At 47.9% G+C, this 23,950-nt stretch overlaps 1 long non-coding RNA gene across 2 annotated transcripts in view; it reads left to right on the forward strand.

Moving 5' to 3' along the window:
- LOC147272781 (uncharacterized) overlaps positions 1 to 23,950 on the forward strand; it is a 156,100-nt gene that overhangs the window by 81,960 nt on the left and 50,190 nt on the right. For both annotated transcript variants that reach the window (XR_015115977.1, XR_015115975.1), the window contains one exon: positions 19,444 to 19,533. This is a non-coding gene — a long non-coding RNA (uncharacterized LOC147272781). The remainder of the gene's footprint in view (positions 1 to 19,443; positions 19,534 to 23,950) is intronic.

Genomic DNA, 23,950 nt, shown 5'->3' on the forward strand with positions numbered 1-23,950 from the left:
AGTCTCAAGTTATTTCATGGAAAATCTTCTTTAGATGGAGCTGAAATGTGTTCGATGGTGTTCATGTGATGTGGAATAATTGTTAGAGGAATCTGCTTAATTGGTTCCTCAGTGGCAGGCAGGCAGGCAAGCAGTCATTCATTCATTCATTCATTCATGCTCGGCCTTTTTATTCTCACAAGATTTTCCTTTTTCTTACTCTTTATTGTAAACATGGATCTTCCATATTGTGTCTTCCTTCTCTTCCTTTTTTCTCTTACATTTTTTTCCCTCCTGCATCCCAGCTGAACACAAGTGCACCCTCTGAGGGGATTTTCCTCTGCTCCTTGATCACTTCCTCCAGGCTGAGCATAGGGGGCGCTGCACACACTCCATTGCACCTGTGAGAAAGGCACAGAGGGGAGCCTATTTGTCACTCTGCCTTGCCACTGAATGCTCACTCACTGTGTGTGTGTATGTGAGAGAGGGAGAGAGAGAGAGAGAGAGACAAGGGAAGTGGTTTCACACATACACTCACTCCATCCTCCTTGACTCTCTCTCTCTCTCTCTCTCTCTCTCTCTCTCTGTCTCTCTCTCCCTCCTGACCCCAGCGCCATCTTCTCTGTCTCATCCTTTATGCATACTGACAGCGAGCCCCTCCGTTTATGGCACTGCATAACGTTCCCTCATTACCGCCCAGGACTCAGAAACCCAAACGCAGCAAGGAGAGAAGGAGGGGGGTGGAGGAGGGGGCTTGGGTGGAGGGAGGGAGTGATATAGAGAGGTGGAGGGGAGAAGTGCCAATGATGACATTCGCTTTGGCTAATATTAATCTGATTCATTTGGCGCGCCAGGAAGCATCACTTTAACTGTTTCCGTGCTGCTGCGGTGTTGCAAGAGTGTGTGTGTGTGTGTGTGTGTGTGTGTTCAACATGCAATTAAACACACGCTCACATAGGATGACACACACATACACATTATAGTTCACACAAAAAAAGATACACACAAACGGTCTCAACTGTCTGCTGCACTTGAAGCATAAATCCCCACACAGATATACACATCAGCTGGTGGCGAGCACACATGCAGGGCGCAGCAGCTTGTGTTGGCTGTAAACAGCAGTGCAGGCAGTATGGAGAACGGCGGCTGTGCGAGTGCCGGGCCGGCCAGCCAATCAACCCCTCGATCTCCTGTCCCTGCCCTTCCATTGATCCCCATTAAAATGCTTAGCAGATGCTTGGCTTGAGAGAGACTAGCGCTTTCCTCTGCTGCTATTTTCATTCGTATGCCCCTTACCGCCGGCTCACAGTCTGGAATAGTGGTTCTGCCAGCTGGGATCCGGGCCCACGCTCGACCGTACAGTAGCATCCATTCAGACCTAGAGGAGGGCGCTCGTCGTGTGGAATGGATGTTGTCAGCACTGGATGTTGGTCATGAACACACACCTGACTTCTTTGTTAGGACTTCGAGAATCCAATAAAACCACATTTGAGTAAAAAAACGTAAAATTTGGTTGTAATTGTGACCGTCGGTCCAGTTAATCGCAACATTTCTGAACCCTAACACATTTCTGGTGTGCAGAACAGGCAGGATCGGTTCCATGTATCGCAGGCTGAGTTTGTCGGTAGCAGTGCGAAACCATCTTAGCCACGGAGAAAACCCTTGACTGTAATACTCGCCAGTTGTGACAGAACTGGCGCTGTGAATAGCTAGCATCACTAAACCACACCCATCCCTCCTTAAAAAATGCATATGTTGAGGTTTCCAGGTGGTAACAGAATGGCTTCATATAGTGGGGTGAAACATGTAGCACTCTCGCTCCAACATGGCTGCTTTGTGAGAGAGAACAGGTGAATGTGTTACCTAATAGCTGTGTCAAAAAAAGTTATCAATATTTCAGGTGCGCTCACTTGAAATGAAGAGTTTTACATCATTGGTTACGTCTGGTTGACCCGGCTGAGTTTCATGCTAATCTAGCGACTTGTTCCCGTGTCTCAGGAGTCACTCTAGTGAGTTTAATGTCATCGTAAAGTGGAATTTTCCACCTCCTGCACAACTGCAGAGGGAACATTCTTGTTGATGTTGTGGTGGAGACATGCATGGCTGCCTTGTGATCCACATAATAACTGTATACCACTTCCTTCTGTCTCTCTTACACACACACACACACACACACACACACACACACACACACACACTCTCTCTCTCTCTCTCTCTCTCTCTCTCTCTCTCTCTCTCTCTCTAACAGGACTATAAACATCTCATTTGTGACATAATCCTGTAAGCAACGCGTGTCTGGAGCATGTGGGGCATACATCAGGATCAGGACTGGCTTGTGTTGTTATGCCAGCCAGTCAAAGAAAGCAGCTATTGTGTTTGTGTGTGTGTGTGTGTGTGTGTGTGTGTGTGTGCGTGCGCATGCTTGCATGCCTGCATGCCTCCACATACACGTCTGTTTTGTGTACTCGTGAGAGCGAGTGAGGAGAATTTCCTTGCATTGACACATCTCATGCTTTATTTTTCTGAGTGTATGGTAACTGAAGCCGCTCTGGTCCTGTTCCTGTGTCTGCGTGTGGCGCTCGCCGCTGAGTTCGGACGGCGTACACTAGCTGGCTTTGTCTGTTCCCGGGGGCCGATGTACCTTCGGCTATGAAAGAGGGGTTCTGTCCTCATGGCCTGCCAATCACTCTCCGGCTTGTTGAAGGGGAGGGGACGATGTCTTAAAATGTGGAGAAAATGTAGACTTCTCCTGACCTGTCTTGTCTGATGAGGAAGCAGGAAAACCTCATCACTTTGGGCTCAGGTACCAGAAGCCAACGGATTCTTTCCCCCTCCCCACTGGGCAGGTACTGGCACACACGGAACCACACTGTTGGTGCAGAGTAAAGACAGATAAAAAACACTTTAGAATGACTGAAGTAGAACCCAGAGCCTGAAGCTTTCTGCAGCAACCAACGTGGAAGCTCTGGACTCGCGTTGCAGTGTGCTGTTAACAATAGAAGAGAGAGTGGAACCTCAGCTAGACTCAAAACTATTGAACACAAGTGACGCAGCGTCTGCAAGGAAGCTCATTGTCATAGTAAAGTGCTCAGACGCCCGCCTGCATTAGAAGATGGTCCCCTATAGGCCACTGTAGGGGTCTTGTGGGAGCTTTAAACAAGGCAGGACTCATTTACAGCATTGTAAACAAAGACAGGAGACTGCCTGAGGCACGACAGTAGAAAAGTACAAATGCAGACCATGCATGACCGGAACCAAATCATAATCATAAAAAATAATAATAAAGCCCACGTGCAGCCGGACAGAAATCAGAGTGAGTCGCTTCAGCTGACGAAAAAAAGAAAATAGAAGCTATAACTGTGAAACTCTGCAACAATAATTCACAGTGACGGCGCCTGTAAAGCATCTGTGCATATTTATCTTGGCAAATAAATGCACCCCAAAAAGTAAACACCTGCACAGACATGCATGTAAACACACAGAGACACACGTCCCATGGTGGCCTCCCCATGACTGTTGGTGAAGAGACACATCGACAGTGCTCCATTTAGTGGACAGGACAACTCTGACAACTGCTTGAACGGTGCAGGGGGAGTTGCCAAGAAACACAGGAGATCCGATAAGGGGTGAGGAAAGCTTGGTGAGGGAGGAGGGTGTGTGTGTGTGTGGGGGGGGTGGGGTGGGGGAAGAGACAGAAGTTGAATTTGCGATGTCATGCGGCCGATTAGGCAGCTAGTCTATCTCACCGGCGTCAGGGGGCCCCTGACGGCAGCTACGCCGTCCCGCCAGCACATCGTATCCATCACCCTCCCTCCCTGTTCTCTCTCTCACTCTCACACACACACACACACACACACACTGTGTTCATGTCAGGAAACATCATTCCCTTCTATGTCACTTGCTCAGACCAACAGCATGAAAAATGGCTGTCACGCCGACACCCAAAAATGATTGCTGAAAACGAGAGGGAAAATAAAAGTGGAGGGAAAGCGGGTGAGGAGGAGACGGAGGGGAAGGTGAAATTGGAGGAAACTCTGGCCAGATTAGGTGCGGGTTAAGAGAATATTGATCTGTGTGCCGAGGACTGTTGATCTCTCTTAGCAGCACAAGACAAATGGCAGCAAACAGAAAATCGAGCACTCGCCTTCTCTCCAAGGACAGCCTCCTCCTACCTTTCTCCTCGTGTGATCCCCCCCCCCCTCGATTTTAAGCACTTCCTCCAACAATATCCAACTTCCTGTAAAATGTTCAAATCAACATGTATTACATTTAGCCGCCCAAACAGCGATAACATCACCACCAATTGCTGTCTTTCCAGCCTGGTTGCAGGACTGAACACACCTCACCTACATGCCAAGAACCAGGAGTTCTTGTCAGTGTTGGATGCTGCTGAGCGATTCCGAAGGTTGCCTCGATAATTAGTCTTTTTCTCCCATTTGGAGTGTACGAGGGGGTCCATAGGGGTGCTGTGTTTGATTAGGGCCACAGCCTTGGCCCGGCACCCAGCCGGGGTGTTTGATGATGGGAGCGAACTCTGGGCGGGGGCTTAGGTTCATCCGCATCGGCTCAACATCAAACAGCCGGGAGCAAAGGACTCCAGCCCTGGGGGACCCCTCCAGCACTGCTGGCTGGGTCGGTATATATACACTCCCAGTCAGACGGGGGGGTAGGTAGAAAAAATCAAGAAGGGAAGAGACTTGAGAGCAGAGGTAGCGGAAGGAAGGAGGGGATGCAGTGGAAATTCAAGAAATCCCAAAGTTTGCTCACATGGAGCAAAAAGACACGTCTCAACGTGGATATTGTGCTCAGCCATTATATAACAAGGTGCCGAGATCAAGGTCCTTATACAGTGACTCAGTTTAAAACTGGAGGTTCAGAGGTGCGGCTCATGTAACATTCAGGAACTCATAAATTTAACCCGGGTCACGGCCATTTTATGCCTCCACTGGATTCTTGGTCTTTCATGGCTTTCTCTGGAGGAGGTGCGTCATTGTTGAAGGTGTTTGTACGTGTCGGCTTTGGCGATGGAAACGCGTCCGTCACCTTGATGGCACGTTTTTGTGCATGTGATAATTTATATTGTAATTCGTGCATTTCTTCTTGTTTGCTATGGAATGCAATGTTTGGTCATTGTCTTTCTCTCTAATCCTTCCCCGGCTGCCTGTGCTCTCTTCCCTGGCTTTCCAACACCATCATTCTCTACCTCACCCTTCCTCTCTTCATCCATCACTTCTCACTTGCTCACCTTTCAACCCACTTGCTCTCCTGTCCTTCCTCCATCTGTCTTTTTCTCTCTCTCAGGTAGGAGAAGCAATTGTGTGTGTGGTAGTGGGGTTTTTTTTCTGCTGTGTTGAATTTTTATCGTGTCTAGGTACGTTGTCTCCGCTCCTCTTTTCATCTCTCTCTGGCCCCGAGGTGGAGGAGTGTGTGTGTGTGTTGCACCTTTGCCTGACCCCTCAGCACCCTTCACCAGTCATGTTTCATTGCAAGGCCCCAGTATTCCACCTGTCTGTCCAGCCACACAAACATTACGGAGAGAAAAGACCTGACTTGTACTTAGGCACTCTGGTTCATCACTAATGTGATTGATGTGGCTGACTCACTGCAGCAGCACAGCCCCCCCCAACATTCTGTGCCTTAACATTTCGGGGGCTTCCATCCCTGCAGCTCACTTGTTCTGGGTCAAATCAGTTGATGCATTCACCAAATTGGAGGGTTTCCCTATTAATTACAAAAAATTGAAGTGAACCAAAATGCGTGGTGCACTGGTGGTAATACACCTCTAAACCAGTTTCTCGATACATCCCAAAGCAGAAGAAGAACGCGTGTCTCTGAGGGAGAGCAGGGACTAATTGGAGTACGGCTAATATTCGTTCTTCCTTCACACAAACTGTGAGCTACACTTCCGACGCTTGTCCAAAAATGCAAAGGTGACTGGAGCTACGGAGGTGCGAGCTCGCGGCGTGCAGCAGTAGATAGGGCGCAGTCTCACCCGGACCAGGAAGCATACCAAGACAGCCTCTGGTTGGCTGCACTCGACTATGATCGTTGTGTTCACACCTGCCCAAACGAACCTTGAGTTTAATTCCCCAACTGGTGTGAAAGCACCCCAAGGTCCCTTTTGAATTTGAGCTCAGGCGCCTAAAAACACCCAGACCTCCCCTTGTGCATCACTTTCTTAGCCCTACTGTAATTGCAACCGAAATATTTGTAGATATTTTGGCGGGCTGAGTGTTTTGTACGCCGTCAAAGAAAAGGAGGAAAGAAATCAATGCTGGCAAGGGTTTTCTGCAGCTAATACAGTCGCCCGCGTAATAAGATGCACAAGTCAGAACGCTCTTCAATTAGTGAAACTCTGGAGAATATTTACAGTAATCAATGTCCAATTCTCAAGTCAACTTTTTTTCTTTTTAATTAATTCTCTTTAGCAATTAACTCCCTCAATAGAAAAAAAAACCCACCCTTAAAAAAGACCTCTCTTTGTGATATTAAACTTATTGCTGAAGCAGAATGTCTCATTACCCTTCTTGGCTGAAACAAATGAGTGTGTGTTTTGGGAGTGGTGAGAAAAAGCACACAGTTGTGGCAAAAAAAAAGAAAAGAAAAAAAAAAGTCTCTCGGTGTGTGTTTGCTTACCTTGGATGGATTTCTGAGATAAAATGGGTCAAGCTCACGATTTAGTTTTCGACTGCAGGGAGTGAGTCGCCTACCTTTCCTCCCACCATCCATATGGGTTCATGCATATGGATGCGCTCTGGACAGGTATGCCAAATTCCTTTTTTGTTGTTATCCTAGATTCACTGTTTTACGGCGAAGACCGGCCACTGCCACAAGCTGTCTCTTGACTCCCTTAAAGGGGTCATGTGGAAATTAATTCAGCAGAGGCAGAAGGCGACATGCAGGAAATACACACCATTCTGTAGATGGAACAAATGGAATAGTTCATATCAGAGGAAAACAATAAGCCACGGATAGATTTGTTGTCGCCTATAAATGATCGTGGCAAGTACGCACATTGTGAGGGAAGCCAACAGAATTACAGTGAGATTCTCTGTGATTGGGGTGTCACCCCCTCATTATTGTTGTGCCTCCTGATTGATCCTCTCCCTCTCTCAATCACTCTGCTCTTGCTTTCACCGCTTGTCTTGTTCCATCTTTTCCTTTGTCTCATCTCGCTCTCCCTCCATCTCTTTCTCTCTCCTGCTCGTTCTCCAGGCTAATGAATCTAATGCTGGGGGGAATAGTCTGCCCCGGTGAGACCTCCCGCCAGTTCGGGCCCTATTTTCTGCTCCACAATGTCTTCACACCCTGGTCAGCCGAGGGAATACAGCTGTCCATCACTCCTTGCCACGTCCCTGCCAACACTTTTACTACCTTTAAATTAGCCACTGTCACCAGCAGCCGTGCCTGAGCGTCACGCGTCTCCAGATGTTGCAGGCTGCTTTTTTCCAAGGCTGCCGCTGTAAATCTTTCCTTTCCAGAGTGGGAAGGCAGGCGAGAATGGCCTGGAGGACGACCGTGGCTCACCTCCTCCCATCTGTTAGCTCAGGCAGCATTTGCACGCATACTTTATATTGTTGGCTTGTGTTCCTCGGGAACAGTGCAGCACAATTACAGATTAAACCATGCAAAAGAATGTAGTATGTACGGCGTATGAAACCAGTCACCCAGCCGTGACATGTCATGAGGATTTCTTGAGAAGGGGTGACTCATTTATTCTGTAGCGAGATGGCGACTGCAAAGATGAAAAAGTGGGTTGAGCTTCATGTTACATTTGAGTAAAATATATTTACCATGCTTGATCAGTGTGTGAGATTGGTGCGGAATGAGTTAGAAGACCCGTGTCCTGATGTCAGAGAACGAGAGCTAATATGCTAATATGTGCTACGTGCATGAGAGGATGCTGCTCACCAAACCAGCAGTTGGCAGTTAGGCTGAAGCTGGCCAGCTGACTTATTTCCTTCGCCAGTGACCCGGGCCGGTGCCGCCCTGGTGTGTCATCGCCCCATGTGACCCTTTGCATTTGGAGTTTATGAAAATATGCAAGTCATTTGAAGGGATACAGCATTTGTTTGTTTGAACAACACGCAGCGTGCACAATGAAGGAAAGTACAACAACTTCAGACTACGACTTGGAGGTATGATTTTTTTTTTTAAAGGACTCCCCCTCATTCAGTACGTGCTTGATGGTGATCAGCTCAAACTTTCCCTCAGGAGCTCTCATGTGATTGTAAAGGAGTAGAATACCATGTATGATGTAAATATCATGCATAGGTTTAAAAAAGTAAACTTCACGAAAGGCGTGGATAACTTGATTTTGACCTGAATGCTCTTCGGACAAAAATCCACCTACTTGTGTTCTTGGTTGGAGGCCAGTTCATAGGTTATCCTACGCCTCAACGCTGTATTAGGAGCAGCAGCTCGCTCAGTTGCATTGGGAGATTTTTTGGCAGTGCTGTTGCACTGAACATACTGTACCTCCTCCACAATGGATAACAGTGAGGGTCAAAATACAACCACATGTTTCAGCCATGCCGTTGGGGCCGGTTTTTCCAAATAGATCAGCTGGGCACTGCCTACGTGTGCATCAGTGTCTCACTTTGGAGAGATGAAGCCATTTAAGCCACATTCACAAACACAAAAATCCCAAAAGTTTGTGATTACTGGAGGCGGCACTTCTCAAATTCTCCCCCAAATTGTCCTCAACTCTGGACGGCGACTCTAGTTTTCACCCACTTCCCTGCTATCCGAGGCCGAAGGAAGATTCTTGCCTCCTCTCCCCTCTACCTTCATCCTCTCTGTTCTCTTGTGTCTGTATTTTTCCTCTCTGTCCTCTGAAGATCCGTCCCATTCACCCAATTAACAACAGGCCCTCAGTTCAGAGTAATTCAGAACAGTTGTGGATGTTAGGAGCAGCAGTACGGGGACAGTGAGGAGACAACCCTAAATGCCCTGTCACATGCTCCCGTATTTACAGCCAGGGGCTTCTACTGCCTGCCTGGCATCACCCAGCCATCAAATAATAAAATAAATCAAACCATAAGAGTTTTGTCTATTTGCAATTTCCTTTCGGGTCCCTGAATATGAAACCAGATGTTTCCAGCATCCTAAAGATGCTTTTCATCTGGACTTCTTTTCCTTTCTTTTCCACTCCATCTGTGTCTTTCTGTCTTCTGCTCCCGTCCCCCCCTCCACCTCCCCTCCGCTTTCAAAATTAATGTAAGCTCAGAAAAAAAGAAGGGAGGCTTATAAAAAGTGAAATGTCCTCTTTGCCCAAGGAAGTAGTCTGTTTTGCATTGATAGAGAGGCACAGGCAGCCCCTGGCCATCCGAGGCTGAGCCTGTTTTTCCTCTGCGATATCCTGCCGCCACATCTCTGCCTCTCGAGTGCGCCTCCAAGTAAAACGGGAGGGTCAAAGCAATAACGTTCAGCCCCCCCCCCCCTCCTTCCACCCCTCCCGCCCACCCCCCCCCCCCCTTTTCTCCAGTCCTCTAATTGGAGGTGCTCAGGTTAAAGAATGTCCTGGTTATCGCAAAGCTAGCAGAGAAACACAATTCAGCACTATAATTCTGTTCATGAGTGACTTGCATTTTCAAATATTTAGCATCTGTGTTTACATAAGCTGTGTGTCATTATCTCATTCATGCACATTCAAACTCTGACATGAGTTTATACAGGAGAATTAATTCCAAGTCAACTCCAATGGGTTTTTTAATAGATTCTGGATACATGCATGGCGATTCATGAGCAGCTCTAAAGCCTGGACATTGATACCGTGTTTGTGTAGTTCTCCGGAGCTCTAAGTGTGGTCCCAGTCATCTCCCTTGTATGAAGAGGTTGTCTGTTTTATACCTCTGGCCTCTGTTCATTTTGACAAACCATGCAAGACCTCTGCCAGTCACTTCCAGGCAACCACAGCTACAATAAACACAGATCCAGGTCCAGGTTTGATCCCGAGCAGAACCCCGGCCAGCTCACTTCCTCTTGGGGCTTGGAAGCGGGGCCAAGCCCAAACAAACAGGAACTTGAACGTATACGGCAGCTCCCCGTGAGCCATGCACCTGCATAGTGTCACGCTGGATCTGAACAGCTTCAGGTTTGGGAGCTCGCTGATGAAAAGAAGCAAAAGGTGCCACTGTCACAGAGCGCTTTTCAGTAGCACTGAGGCTCCCAAAGGTTTTTTTTGTATACAGAAATAAAAGGAATTCCTGTTTTTAGGGTGTAAACGTAAAGCTCTGACATGGTTTTACACCTACTGTGAAATCCACGAGTCCAATTATGGCTGTCCTCGTTAACGTGACAGGATGTCAAACAAGCACTTCCTCCTAACGGCCACTTATCTTAATTGGTCTAGTCTCAGAGGAGGGTCCGGCTCGCCGCTGACTATGGTCACAGAGCCTGCTTCTCGTCCAGCTGAAGCCAGCGCAGTCTCACTCGGTTGTCACCGTCGGTCCGTGCAAAGGCCGAGCCGCTTCTGGAGACGTGGAGGCTCTGTGAACAAACATCAGGAGATGGATGCAGCCACACGTCCGATTCGTTGTTTCCTGTTCAGAGCAGGACACGGTCAGGTTCGTTCAGCTGAGGTAGCAGCAGTAGAAGTCCGAGTCAGATGTTGGAGTGTCTCTGCTTCCTTTGAGGTTCTGGACTAGAGCAGCACTCTCAGTAAAGCCCAAGTGCAATCTCCCCCGAACTACAATGAAAGAGCAAGGCTCCTCAGCTCTCCCATAATGCACCATTCAAGCTTTTTAATAATCTCCTTTTTCCTCCGGCCATTTTTCAAATCACTTCTTTTGTTTACTCATGAATATTTTTCTGCCTAGTTGAGAACATCAGAGAGGAAAGGCAGAAGGACCTTCAGCTTGGCGTAGAGTAGCGATGGCCCGGTACGGTGCTTCTTACGTGGGTAATTTGTGGCGGGGAAGCCTTGTATTTCATCACGGGATAATCTAACCTTAGAGGTGTTTTACAGACTGCCTCCGAGCCCAAAATAGGTCACTTAAGCAGGCTTAGCAGGTGAGGCCTGCCTGATACGTGGGACCTGCACCCCAGGGACTCCTAGCCACGGTAATTGGTGGTTATGGCCCAGGGTTTTTCTAGCCGACGAACAAAGTTTGCCATCTGATGTCACATTTAGGACGACAGTGAGCTGAGGCCTGTGTGCTCGCATCATTAACAAGCCAGTGTGCAGACGTCTTATTAGCTCACTCTTCTTTTCAGCCATGTTTGGTGAATTTGCTGCTGTATGTTTGATACAAAGAGGTAGTGATCATAATAGGCCGTCTATAAAAAGTATCCAGCATTAGGCTAATCTGTCACCCATTTCCATTTTTTCTCTTTTTTTCCATGAGAGGGAAAAGTGAGGTAGCGTGTGCAGGAGTGGGGGAGAAAAGGCGTAATGAAAAGGGCCTAAATGACAGTGGGTTGACAGTGGGATTGGCTGGTAAATGACTGCGGAGTGGCTCGCCTGCGGAGAGGGGATGGAGGAGGCTCCCAGTAGGCCTGATTAATTCCACTCTCTGCGGCTGCCAGGGGAGAGCCGGGGTTAGCGGCTGCTGGAAGAGGAGCCTATTACCAGTCCGCCGCTGAAACTGATATAATCAGCTACACAGCGACCCGGCCTTCCCTGAGACAAACTTTTCCAGGGCTCGCTCCCCATTTGTTCCACACAGGGACTTAAATACAACGGTAGAGAGAGTGGGGGTCACGGGTTTAGGTGAGGGAGGGCGCCGGGTTTGGAAGAGGGGTACAAAGGATTTTCTTTTTGAGAGATGGTTAGGGGAGCTTTGAAAGAAATCCTCTCTGCTGTTCTGACTCCCTCACTGTACCTCTGCATCTCTTTATCCCTATCTGGCTGCCTTCTCCTCTCCCTCTCCGGCTGATTTCCTGCAGCTTTGATAGCGACAGACCCTCCCGTGTGGCAGCAGCTTTAAGCCTGGTCAGATATGAATATGTCACAGCTCTTAATCCCACACGCTTCTCTCGTAGCTTCATAAACCGCACCAAGTATTGCCTGTTTTATCTGATTTGGGCCTACAATGCCACACATTCTCCATGTTGTAGTCCTGAACTCTGCCTCTTGTGTTTTTGTGGGATTGACCCAGAACAGAGAGCACGTCGGCCTCTGTTACAGGTTTGCCTTTTCGATATCCAGCAACAATGACGGGGTTAGCAATTAGAGCCACAAGAGGCAGGTGTGAGGAAGGAAACTCAGAGAGATCTTCTCTGACTCCACCTTTTCTGCTCTTACGTGGCTAATATGAAGGTTCCGCTGATTTTCGGGCCGTGCATTTGCAGGACGCCCATCCGCGTTCACAGTTTGCATCGTGAGACACGTCGTCGTGTGGAGTGTTTTGACACACACACACACACACACACACACACACGGTCCAAATCCATCATTTTAGAATAGGTTTAGATTTCATGCATCTGTGTATATTTAGTTGACTACAACCTCATGCTGTAGCCTTAAACAAAATGCCAGCAGCAACAACAGCAGTGATAACAATCAAGAAAAAGTAGTGCTCGGGTATCAGAATCACATCACATCTCTGCTGTCACATGTCTGAAGAGCTGCTCATGCATGGCCAGCAGAAGTCCCTTCCCTTTAGCCATGGAGCACATGCAGTCAAGGGTTTAGATAGCCACACACACACACACACACACGTACACATGCCCATTTTAATTTCGTGTCCATTACACAGTCCTATTCATGTCCCAGATGGATCTGGCCCTCTCCTCTCCTCAGCCGGCCCCCCTCCATACATCCCTCCCATCCCTGCTTCCCTCCATGCTGATAAAGGTCGTGAATAATACATTTTAAGCACTGTACTGAAGGCCGTAACTGAACTGTTAAAATATTGATCTTGGCCAATCATAATAAAGAGAAATTACTGAAAGCGATCCATCACCATAAGCCGACTGTCTGCTCCTACTCCAGGCTCAACTTGCTCAATTTCCCCCCTCTGTGTAGCGCCACATTATGGCTCAATAATAATAAAGATGATATCAGCGTTGCAATTGCTGCCTTGCTGCCGTGTGCGCAGTGAAAGGTAGCGTGTTGTCATGCAAATTAAGCGACAACAAATCCATAACACGACTAAATATATTTGGAGGATTACGTCCCGTTCATCTGTGGAAAGAAATAAATACGTTCAATATTTGCCAGCGCTCGCTCATCGCCGCTCTCCAGATTCCAAATGGTGCATGACATTTGGGGTGTGTGTGTGTGTGTGTGTGGAGAGGGAGAGAATTTGTGTAATTCAGCATGAGGATTTTGTATTGTACATGCAGACACACAACGCTGCAAGTGTCTTTGCTTGTATAAGTGTGTGTGAGGAGGGATTTTTTTGTGTGTGTGTGTACACGAGTGTGATTTCAAATTCTGCCTGTTTATGTACGTGTGTGCGCCACTCCAGAGCACATTAAACTGACTTGTACTGTTCTCCTGTTTGTGACAAGCCGTAATTCTGGAGTTTTCACCCTTAAATGCAATGATTTATGTCAGAGGACTCCATTTTTGCCCCAAAGTCCCAGAGTGGGACTGTATAAACACCCACAGGTGATGTGTGTGTGTGTGTGTGTGTGTGTGTGTGTGACACAAGACTTTGCACAGGTGTTTGTGTTTAAGTTGAGCCGCTCTGATCAGATCAGCTGATCCACCTCCAACCTGAAACTCTCGCTGACATTTCACACGGACATTAATAGCACCTAAAGGTGATCATAAAAGGCTGCCTGCCCAACTAAGCGCGACGTTCCCACACTTAATGAGTTTTTAAATATTAAACGCAGCACACATCGTCGTCACTATTGTGAGCTCTTAATTTACCAAGCAATTAGGCGCGCTCCCCATTTATCAGCGTGTGTTCATTTGCTGAAAACCTAGTCACTTTTTATTAATCGACGCCATAGAAACGGCAAGGTAAAATTAATGTGAGCCCAGCAGAGGTCACGCCAGCCGTGCTAGCTAGCTGCGGCAGGCTCGGTGAAGACGGGAGATAAATAGGAAGTGTGCCACGGAGGCGACCACGTCAGGGCCTCGGTGTCAGGAGAGCCCAGCAACCACGGAGGAACGCTGCTTTACCATCTGTTTTTTCCTTTTTTTCCGCTGCTTTTTGTCTCTTACACATTAAAGAAATGCCTTTAAAAATCAGTCTATGCCCTCCTTCCTCTTTAACCACACCGCAAGACTCTGAACGATTTTAAAGCCATGTCACGTGCTCTTCTACCTTTACAGTAGCAACATTATCATGCTGCGACCATCCGGGACACGTCATCCAACCTTTTAAGTCTCTTTTTCCCGTCTGTTTCAAGCCAAATCCCTTCTGATATGTGATGAGACAAACAGCTGGGCTCTTGTTTGCAGCGTGCTGATGTTAGCTCTGCCCTGGGTTAGCTATCCGCCATCACGCTCTGCCCTCCCACTGTTGGCACGTTTGTGCGACCGGCCACCGCGGGATTGAGCAAATATTCTGTCTGTGCAAGGAGGCGATGCACTTGCAACTGCTGATGTGTCCCACAAACACCTGCCAGTCCATAATTCCTTTTCCAGGTATGTTTTTCTTTCATTAACAAACTCCTGTTATGACAGTGAATGATTGAACTAATTAGAGGAATGTTTGTGTACAAAGTGCAGGCTAGTATTGCAATAAATCCACAAGTATAGGTTTGGATGAAGGCTGCAGTTATTTATGACCCCCAGAAACTGAACCAGTGTCCAACAACGACGAACAATCTAAATCCCACCATTTTCAAGAAGAAAAACAAAGAAAGTCCTCCCACACCGGAGGAGGTTTTGCTTGCTAAGTGACCAAAAATAGTGAGATGAACTAATCTTTTATCACAACTAGAGGTTCCCACCCTCCCCCTCCATCCCCGCGTCCCCCTGATCCACGACCCCCGGGGATGTTTGCAGCAGGCTGTGATGGGGCTGTGCCAGGTTCTTGCCGCTCCAGCCTCGGCCCCCAGCCCGTCCCGTGCCCGGGCTCGGCACTGTGCTAATATGCTCCCATTCCTCATCCAGACAGTCCGTAAAGCACTGGGGCAAAATATTCTGTCTCCCTGAGCAGCTCCTAATAAATTGTCCTTTCATCGACGCGCAAGACAAATTTTGCCGTCTTTCCCTCCCTCCTTCTCCCTCCCTCCCTCCCTCCCTCCCTATCTCACCACACTCCTTCACCATGCTCCCTCTCACCCAGTACCTCTGTGGTTTAGTGAAACTGGCACACTCACTCTACCTCTCAATAAACTGCAGGGACGCCAGGGGCACAGCTCTGTTGGCCACATCCCGTTGTAGACGGCTGATGGAGAGGAGGAGAGAGACAGGAGGCAGCTGAGGTATGGAGACGATAAAGTTCCAGTCCTGCACTCTTCTCTTGGCTGTCTCTCTCTCCTCCCCACGCTGCCACAACTCGCTACCTCTTCCGCTTTGTAATTGCACAATTAGTGCCACAGCCTGGTTTTCATATATCACAAATGGCTAGCTGCCGCTATTAAAGCATCCCCAGCACCAGGCTAGCGGGCATGGCTAGCTGAGGTGCATTAAGGGCAGCGTTTTGTAAAATGTGAGCCAATTTATCATGATCTGTTTTTCACTCCCACCCACTGCTAAAACGCCCCTACTCCCTTGTCTTTGAGCCTGACCTTGTGCTGGGCTTGTGTGTGTGTGTGTGTGTGTGTGTGTGTGTGTGAGCATGCGGAGGTTCAATTTGCTCATTGTTACTTGCTTGCATAATTTCAGGCGGCTGGCTCGGCGCAGAGCCTCACACTGAGCAACACACGCCTGCAGTTTTACACACACACACACACACACCTCCGCAAAACACGCCGGCCACTGATTGCTTGCGCCGCCACTTTACCTTCCTCTGTCTCTCATTCCACTACTCTCTTCTCCTCTCCAAGCAAAATCCACTCATTTATATGCCGAGGCTAAACGGTATTCATTTGTAAGATGGCAAGCAGTATAACACTGGTAATTTCTCCTCACCAATTTCCAGCGCACTTTCCCCTTTAGCTGTCATAAGCAGTGCATTAAGTGAGTGAGGCAAATCCGCTCCCCATTCTGCGCCATCTCTCCCTCTCTCTTTTCTCTCTGCCTGCCGTCCTCCATCACCCACTCGTCACCCTCCCTTCTCCACGGTTGCATGTTGCCGCTGTGAAGATTTACAACGCACGCCTATTCACTCAACCATACCCTCTCTCTCTCCCTCCATTTCCTCTTTCTCCTTCCTTTCATTTTGCCGGGGTAGTAGGAGCTGAAGATGACACCCTGAGCTCATCAGAGCCCTGCTGGCTTTTCACCCCGGAAAGCTGCCCTGAGCACCAGGCGCTGCACGCTGCACTGCAGATACCTGCCCTGCTCCAGCACCCCCTGCTGAGTAGCCTGTAGCCCAGAGAGACTGAGCCAGGGGGGAGATGACGCTCGGGGTGGGGCTGGCGGAGCGCTGGATGAAAGGATTTTCAGATAGCATAAGGGAAGAGAAAGGAGGGGGGTTGCTGGAGCTGGAAGTGAGGTTAGGGGCTGGGAGGTGGTGGTGAGGTTGTGGCTTGGGAAGAACATGAGGATTGTGAGGAGCTGATTCAGTGAATAGTTCAGCTGCAGTTTGATCCGTCAGAAGCAGCTTCCTGGTTCCTCCAGTGCTGCACCCCTGCTGTTGTGTATATAGTACAATAAGGATTTATGTTAATGCATCAGTGCATTAACCCTACAAACCTCAAGCACTTCCCTGCCCCTGACACATTTTGACTCACTGCTGGTTCATTTTTCACTGCAATATAAAATCTTGCATCTCTGTGGAAACATTAAAATTATCCCTAGAAGTCGATGAATTACATTAATGAGGAGGAAAGTGACATTTATATGATAATGAATTCAGCAAAAATCAACAAAATAATACATTTCATTTATGGAGGACTTCTAGTGAACTAACTCTCCCCGAATTAAAGAGAGAAAACAACTCAAAAACCTGATGAAATCAAAATAATGAGCATTCTTACCACGCTTCCTGCTTCACTGCTGTATTTTCACAGAACTTTAGTCACATGACTGTTGGTGTCAGCTGAGTCAATCATGGCTTCCCGGTTGCACCGTCGAGCACACAAACGCACGGGTGTGTTTTGGGTTTTTTGGGGTTTTTTTTTTTCACAGGATATGATTACAGCAAAAGCTTAGTTCCTGTTAATATTTTAAATGAGACATTTAGAAGAGGAGGTTTAGATATTTTAAGCTTTTCTTGATCTTATAATACGTCTCACACACTCGCTTCTGACTATGATAAATGAAGTCTTTTTTTTTTTCTTTTTTTTTTGCACACGCGTGAAAAACATACCTTTCAGTTCCCCTGGCAGGTTGTGGGATTCAGAGGGTTAAAGCTCTGTTGGTATTATTCCACTGGAATTATTTTTGCCTCATTAGAAAGGTGGACTACCTGGAAATCAGTGGAGCTTTGAGGTGTGCAGCCTCATGCGGAGCACTAGCTAGAAAGCATTTACCCCTCACAAAGCAACGCTAAAATATGAAAGAGCTGGAGCAGGATGACGGAGGCTCAGGCGGGTTATTAAGTGTCTCACACGCTGGATCGACCCTCAGTAACTGAGAATCCGCATCCACTCCTCCGGGTTATCAGCTAGCTCGCTAAAAGGCCAGACTAGTCCCCTTTTTTTCCCGCTCTCTTACATCATATTTTTCTCACTCTTGGGCATTTACGTCCTTCACTTTTATCCTTGACCTTGTCTGCTGAGCTTGTCGTTGCACCCTGGATGAGGATGGAGAGCAGGACACAAGAATGCTACACTGCTGCCTGACAGCCAGCCAATCGCCGCGGCCGCCGCGACTCGGCCGGATGAATAAACAAATGCAGTTCTTTCCCCGCGCTGACAGCCTCTCCATCATGTTATAAACTAATGTTATTGTGGGGGAAGATGCACAATTGTGGTGTTGCTGACAGCAAAATGATCAGGTAGTTAGGATTATTTGCAGATAACTGGTATTAGCGTTGTCAGATGAACACACATACAGGAGCGACGCTGCAGATCTTCTCGCTGTGACACATAAACGGGCTCCACCGTGTGCCGACCAACACTCAGCCTCCCAGCTACCATTTCTGCCACCTTGGCGTTAATGCGTTCGCCGCTACTTGTCAAACACCCACTTGTTTTGTATTTTTCCACAAGAGTCTTGGCACCGCTGCCTCGCTGCAGCGGCAATACGGACAAGAGAGCAATCATTGTTTTGTTGTTTAGAGTGCCACACGAGTTGCTAACTTTTTTAGAGGACTTGGCAGGGGTCCCGCTTATTTCGCCTCACCCCACATTTTGATAAGTGGCCAACTACTAGCTGGGAAACGAGGTCAAAGGAGGGCGTTGGACTCAACCATTTCCCCCACACGCAGGGGTGCAAATTGAGTGTATTGAATGTTTAATAGAGTCTTGCACCCAAACCTCTGCATGGTCTCTTCCAGTAGAGGGGAATCTTGGTCTTGTTGCATGGAGGGAAGTAGAATAACCTGCAAATGGAGCTTCATTTTTTTGACGTGAGGCTCTCTCCTCACTGGAGCTAGTCTGGAGGGTCTGGAACCCCTCTTAGACTGGAGACTCAAACTCAATCACGCTGTAAATCCAGAAGAAGAGTGAAAATGTCCTTCTGTGGAGGTCCTGCCAGTTCATCCCCCTGTTCTTGTTTGTTTGCTGCTCTTGAGTTTATTCCTGCAACAGTAGCGCTTGTTGCTTCACAATATTGTCTTATTATTCCAGCTGCAGCCTAAAAAAAACAAGGAGGCTACGCTACTGTCTGGGGGGCAGCAGAGCATTTGGAACACAGTCCTGATTGGTTGTAGTCCTCTTTAATTATTCCAGACGTAGCTGCTGAGCTCATTGCTCTGAGCTGGTGTCGTTCCGACGGTCTCGCCAGGCTGTAATGATCCAGCCGTGAAAACACGATGACGAACCAAAAGTGCGTAAAAGTACAAACCGCCCTCACATGAAAAACAAACGTTGTAAAATGTCTTCCACTCCAAAAATACCTTCTTTAAAGCTGCAAATTAAGATCGGAAAGTTTAGAAAGGCAATTGGAGGGTCACGTAACCCCAGCATGAAGGAGGACGTGACCCCCCGTGTTTGAGACACGCGAACCACCCGGCTTGTCCCCTGCTGCTGGTGTCATACATGAGTTGTGTATAAAACACAAGCCAGCGGTGGAGCAGAGGACCACTGGTTCTTACTGTAACTATGACAACCACCCTCAATCTGTCTGGAGCCACTACCTTGTTTGTTGGCTAAACTTCATCAAACCGAACAATACATTAAAACCAAATACAGAGACGTGTTGCAGAAGTATAGAGGTAGTTGTGTGTCATGTGTTAGTGTGTGTGAATGTGGTGTGTGTGTGGGGGGGGTTACAGGGGTGCTGCTCCTTGCCTGACCTAGCAGATGACGCTGCATCATTATTCTGCTCTCGTTCATTTCCACCAGGAGAGCAGAGGTCAGCCGCCGGTGCAGATCCTCCTGCCAAACACTTCCACGTTGGGACTGGCGAGGAACGCTGGAGATGAGCACCAACAGGTTGGTGCTTTACCCTCAAATTTCAAAAGGAATCCTGCGCTGAGAAAAGCAGGTTCTACACCAGCAGCTGTAAAGTATGAATCCAGGCGTGAGATGGATGAAAGTGCTGCTTTCTAATGACAGGTTTACCCTCATTTGCATACATTTGTCCTGCTTTATCGAACTACATTGTCTTGCACTTGCAGTTACAATACTTTCATAGCTACAGCAGGTAAACAGAAACCTCCCTATAATGCAAGATGCACACTGCAGAAAGTGACACAGCAGAAAATTGAAATGTATTCACAATTACGCCCCATAACGAACAACCCGCTCCTCGTTTGGTTTCCTTCACCCGGCGATGAGCAGCGCCTGCTCTCGTTGGGAGGGCCTGCAGCAGTCACTGAGAGTTGATGTAGCTTAAGCTGCCAAAGTAATTGTGCCCGTCTCTGTCATATTTGTCCCGTCCGACACTTCTAAATACAGCGGCGATTAATTACCTTGCAGCCAGGTGTGTGTTTGTGTGTGTGTGTGTGTGTGTGTGTGTGCGTGTGTGTGTTTGGGGGGGCAATTTCCATGCGTGTGTGCATTGTCTACTGCACAACATATGCAAGCTAAGTGTAGTCAGGAGTGTTTGCCCCGCTTTATCACACAGATGAATGTGTTAAGTAGGTGCAATGTTTCTGCTAGGAGGAGAAACTCACCTGTTTCTGAGGTTGCTTTTACTCTGGTGGAGGATGCTGGGATAGCATCAGACCTAGCACGCTAAGCTACTTGTCGCTACATACGGCTACGAAAACACAGACGACAAAAATCAGCCTGTTTCTTCCCAGTGATCTCATTCTCGTTCCTGTTTAAAGCTCCAGAGCACCTGAGAGGGCCGGGGGTGGGGTGGGGTCTGAATAGACATCGCTCCACAGTTGGTGCAAATGCACATCTTGATGTAAAATTGGATGATCGGAAGTGGATGAAGACAACTGATAAAAGTCAAATGTTTAACTGAATTTCAAGGACAGTTGGGGTGTCCTGATTTTTCATTTTAGTAGAAGCTAGAAAGTAGTTTTGCACTTGGAAGTGGTCCTTGAAAGATCCTCCTAAAGAGGACTCATCCTCCTGGGAGGGAGCGTCTCCGAGCCTAATCCCAGCCAATCACTTCTCCTGGACGCAGGTGTTTTGTTTTTTTTCCCCCCCAAGATGGATGATGATGAATCGGGTGTTGTTTGCATTTGTGCTGCCGTCATTGCAGCTTCTTCACCTCCCGTCAGAATTAATAGAAATAAACGATATCACATCTGCACAGCTGATTTCCTGCACATGAAAGTCAGTTTGTTTGTGAGTAGTTTGCCGTGTTTGCCTGCACACATTTCCAGCAATCATGCCTACGTGTTGGGGCTTGTTTGCCAAGATCAGAGGCAAGCGCCCTGGGTGTGTGAAGTGTTCCCATCATGCATCGCTCCGTGCCTGGGCAGCCCACGCCCACTCATCATCCCCACATTAGCGCTCATTTCTCTCCCAGTATCTCTCGCTTGCACACACATCCTCTTTTCTTCTTTTTCATTCTGTCGGTGTTTCTCTCTGCTGCTGTGTGATCTCTCTGTTTATGTTTGACCTTTTTGCCGTTCTGCACCAACTAATGATGGTACAGGGATAGCAGGTGCGCTGCATTAGCCGACTTCTGCCGTGGCGGAACAAATTAGAGGTCCACCGACACCGAAGGCCAACCTTTCACCGTTGATCCTCCCGTTAGTGCCCATGAAAACAAACACATCCACATATGCCCACATGCTGTCACACAACACAGGCAGATATGCAAACACAGAGCACTATACAGGCTCAGCACACACACACACGCGCGCACTCGGCTGTCAGGTGTGTGCAATTTGAGTGAAATGACACAACCCAGACACATAATCTTCTCACCTGGAAAAATGGGGAAAGGAGGACAGGGGAGAATGCGAAGGCGAGATATATAATCATGCTTTGTTTGAACAGCTAGCCCAGGTTTACAAATACTATACTCTGCTGATTTTGCATAACTAGAAGACGCTTTGATTTTTTTTTTTTCCCGTCTTCTGTTCCCGCAGGGTTGTGCTGTGTGTGGAATTTGAGATTGAAAGACAGGAAGATACACAAAGGGAGAAACATGCACACACACAAACTCATCCTTTTCTGTATTATAACACACAGAACGCCACCTCGTCTCTCGTCGCCTCCCAACTCGCCGCTCCGCTGTGACTTTGCAGAGTCAAATCTGAGTAGGCCCCCCACGGTCGAAATAAAAGGGGAGTACGGGCTTAATTTGGACCCCTGCTGCTGCAGAGGATTGGTGTGTTTATGAGTGAATTTGTAGGTTTGCATGAATGCAGATGTGTTTGTTGTAGGGGAGAGATTAACGTGGCGTTCTGGTGTAATCAGCGAGCAGGGACACAATGTGTGGCTTCCCTGAGAGGAGTCCCAGCAGGTTGAGTTGAGTTCCGACTTGGACTCAACCAGGTGATTGTTAATTACCGGGCAGTTGTATTCCTCCAGTTAGCATAAAGATCGGGGCTTCACGTTCAGACTAGAATCCCATTGTATCTTTGACTGTAAACCTTCTAAAGCATCAGGTGCTCGTTTCCATAGCGATGGCTGTTACACAGCTGTAGAGGCCATTACATCACATTCCTTGAAGCTTTGTTTAATCCACAATCGTGTTGCGTGTTTTTTTTTTATTTTGTGAGGGTTTTTTTTTTTCGCGGATCCCTAAAGGTCTACGACGGAATTCAGTAAAGAGCGGGAATCCGATTTCGCCCAATTATGTTCCGAGCAATTTCCATCGTCTGGAGGAGATTTTTTTGAAGGCGCGAACGCAAAAACCCTCTCCAAGAGATTTAACAAGGTGCGTCTCCCGCCTTCACCTCTGCAATTTTCTGTGCAACATTCTAAAACCTTTGATCTGAACTGGCCTCTATTGATACCCAGCAACCGGGTGTTGGTGTCGTTCAATCATAGTCATGGCTGCCGTCGCTGCCGTTATCTAGCGTGTGTTTACATACGTGAGGAGGCTGTTTTTCTGAAAGCTTGAAAGCCTTGGACATGTGCAGGTGTGGCTTTGGAAATCTGACGAGCTGTATGAGAGCTGTCCGTTTCTGTCTCCTGTCAGAAATTCAACTATAGAGGCCCAGGAGCGGGTCCATCACAAGTTTTGACAAAGACTCAACCCTTGAATGTTTAGGGGATGCTGGTAATAGCCAGGGGAAGGTCCTCTGCCCAGAAATTGTACAATTAAGGGAGATGTTAACATCAATTGTAGCCTTCACACACAAATGGCTGTGAGAGACGGGTAAAAAAAAGAGGCAAAGAAAATTAAACACATACTTGATTGGAGGGAAATTGCCCCTGTTCAGTGTCGCAACCATTTCACCCCTGCAAATGAGCACCTTTAGCTCCGGGGAAGAAGAGAGACCTCTGTGTAAAATCTTTTTCCTTATATCCTTCTCTGTCAGGCTTGGCCAGAGTGCTATTCTGTTGTCTGTCATCGGGCTCGCTCTATTACTGTCATTACAGCAGTCGGCCGGCTGGTTAATGTGTTTGTCTATGTACACAAGTCAGTGGAGGCTCGCCGTTTGAATGACACCCAATCTACATGCAGCGGGATTGCCTTTGGTTTAGAAGGAAATGGGAACCTGCCGTCTTGCTCTTAATCAGACATCTTTGATTGAGCCGCCCCTCTGCCGCTCCACACAAACACTTTTGCTGACTGACATGCGACAAAACACTTCTGCGACCTCGCCCTCTTCCTGTAAGGGCTATAAAGATGTGTTCAGTCGTCACGCGGAGCGCTGAGGAAAGGTTGACAGGCCTCCTCTTGGCCTTAATGGGCAAACACTCATCTTTGGCTGACATGTTCGCCTCAATTTTAGCGCCACCCTGAACCGCAGGAACTGTGAGGCTGGCAGATGAAAGGCAAACAGCAAAGACAGGCTTGAGGGGGAGTCGTCTTCAACTTCTCCCTGCTCAATCTAAGGTTCAAATGGGACGTCGGAGAACAGAGGAGGAAACACCTCCGGAGAGTGTTTGCAATAAAAGAGTGCAAAAATCATCCGCCCAGGGCTTCGTCCTCGCCCTCGTCTTCCTCAGGAAGTTGATTCCAAGCAGACATGTAACACACTGCGAACGCTGTGAGAGAGGAATAGTGTGTTTCTTAGGGAATCCAGTCCCCTAGGACTCCAGGGTTTTCCAGGCAGACAAAGTGGGCTTTCCACAAAACGTGTGTGTGCTCATTCGCTGGGGATATTTTTCATCCACACGGGCCTCAGGAAGCAGCGGTCTGGCCTGGGATCAGCAGTGTGCCTTAGGAGACACCTCTATGGGAGCAGTGTTTGTGCTCTGGAACAAGTCTGACACACACACACACACTTCGTTTAGGTTACCTCTTCAGGTCTGTACACATTAAAAC

Source organism: Aulostomus chinensis, chromosome 1 (assembly GCF_037954235.1).
Source record: "Aulostomus chinensis isolate RoL2024-O1b breed Wild chromosome 1, RoL_Achi_v1.0, whole genome shotgun sequence".
NCBI classification, from domain to species: Eukaryota; Metazoa; Chordata; class Actinopteri; order Syngnathiformes; family Aulostomidae; genus Aulostomus; species Aulostomus chinensis.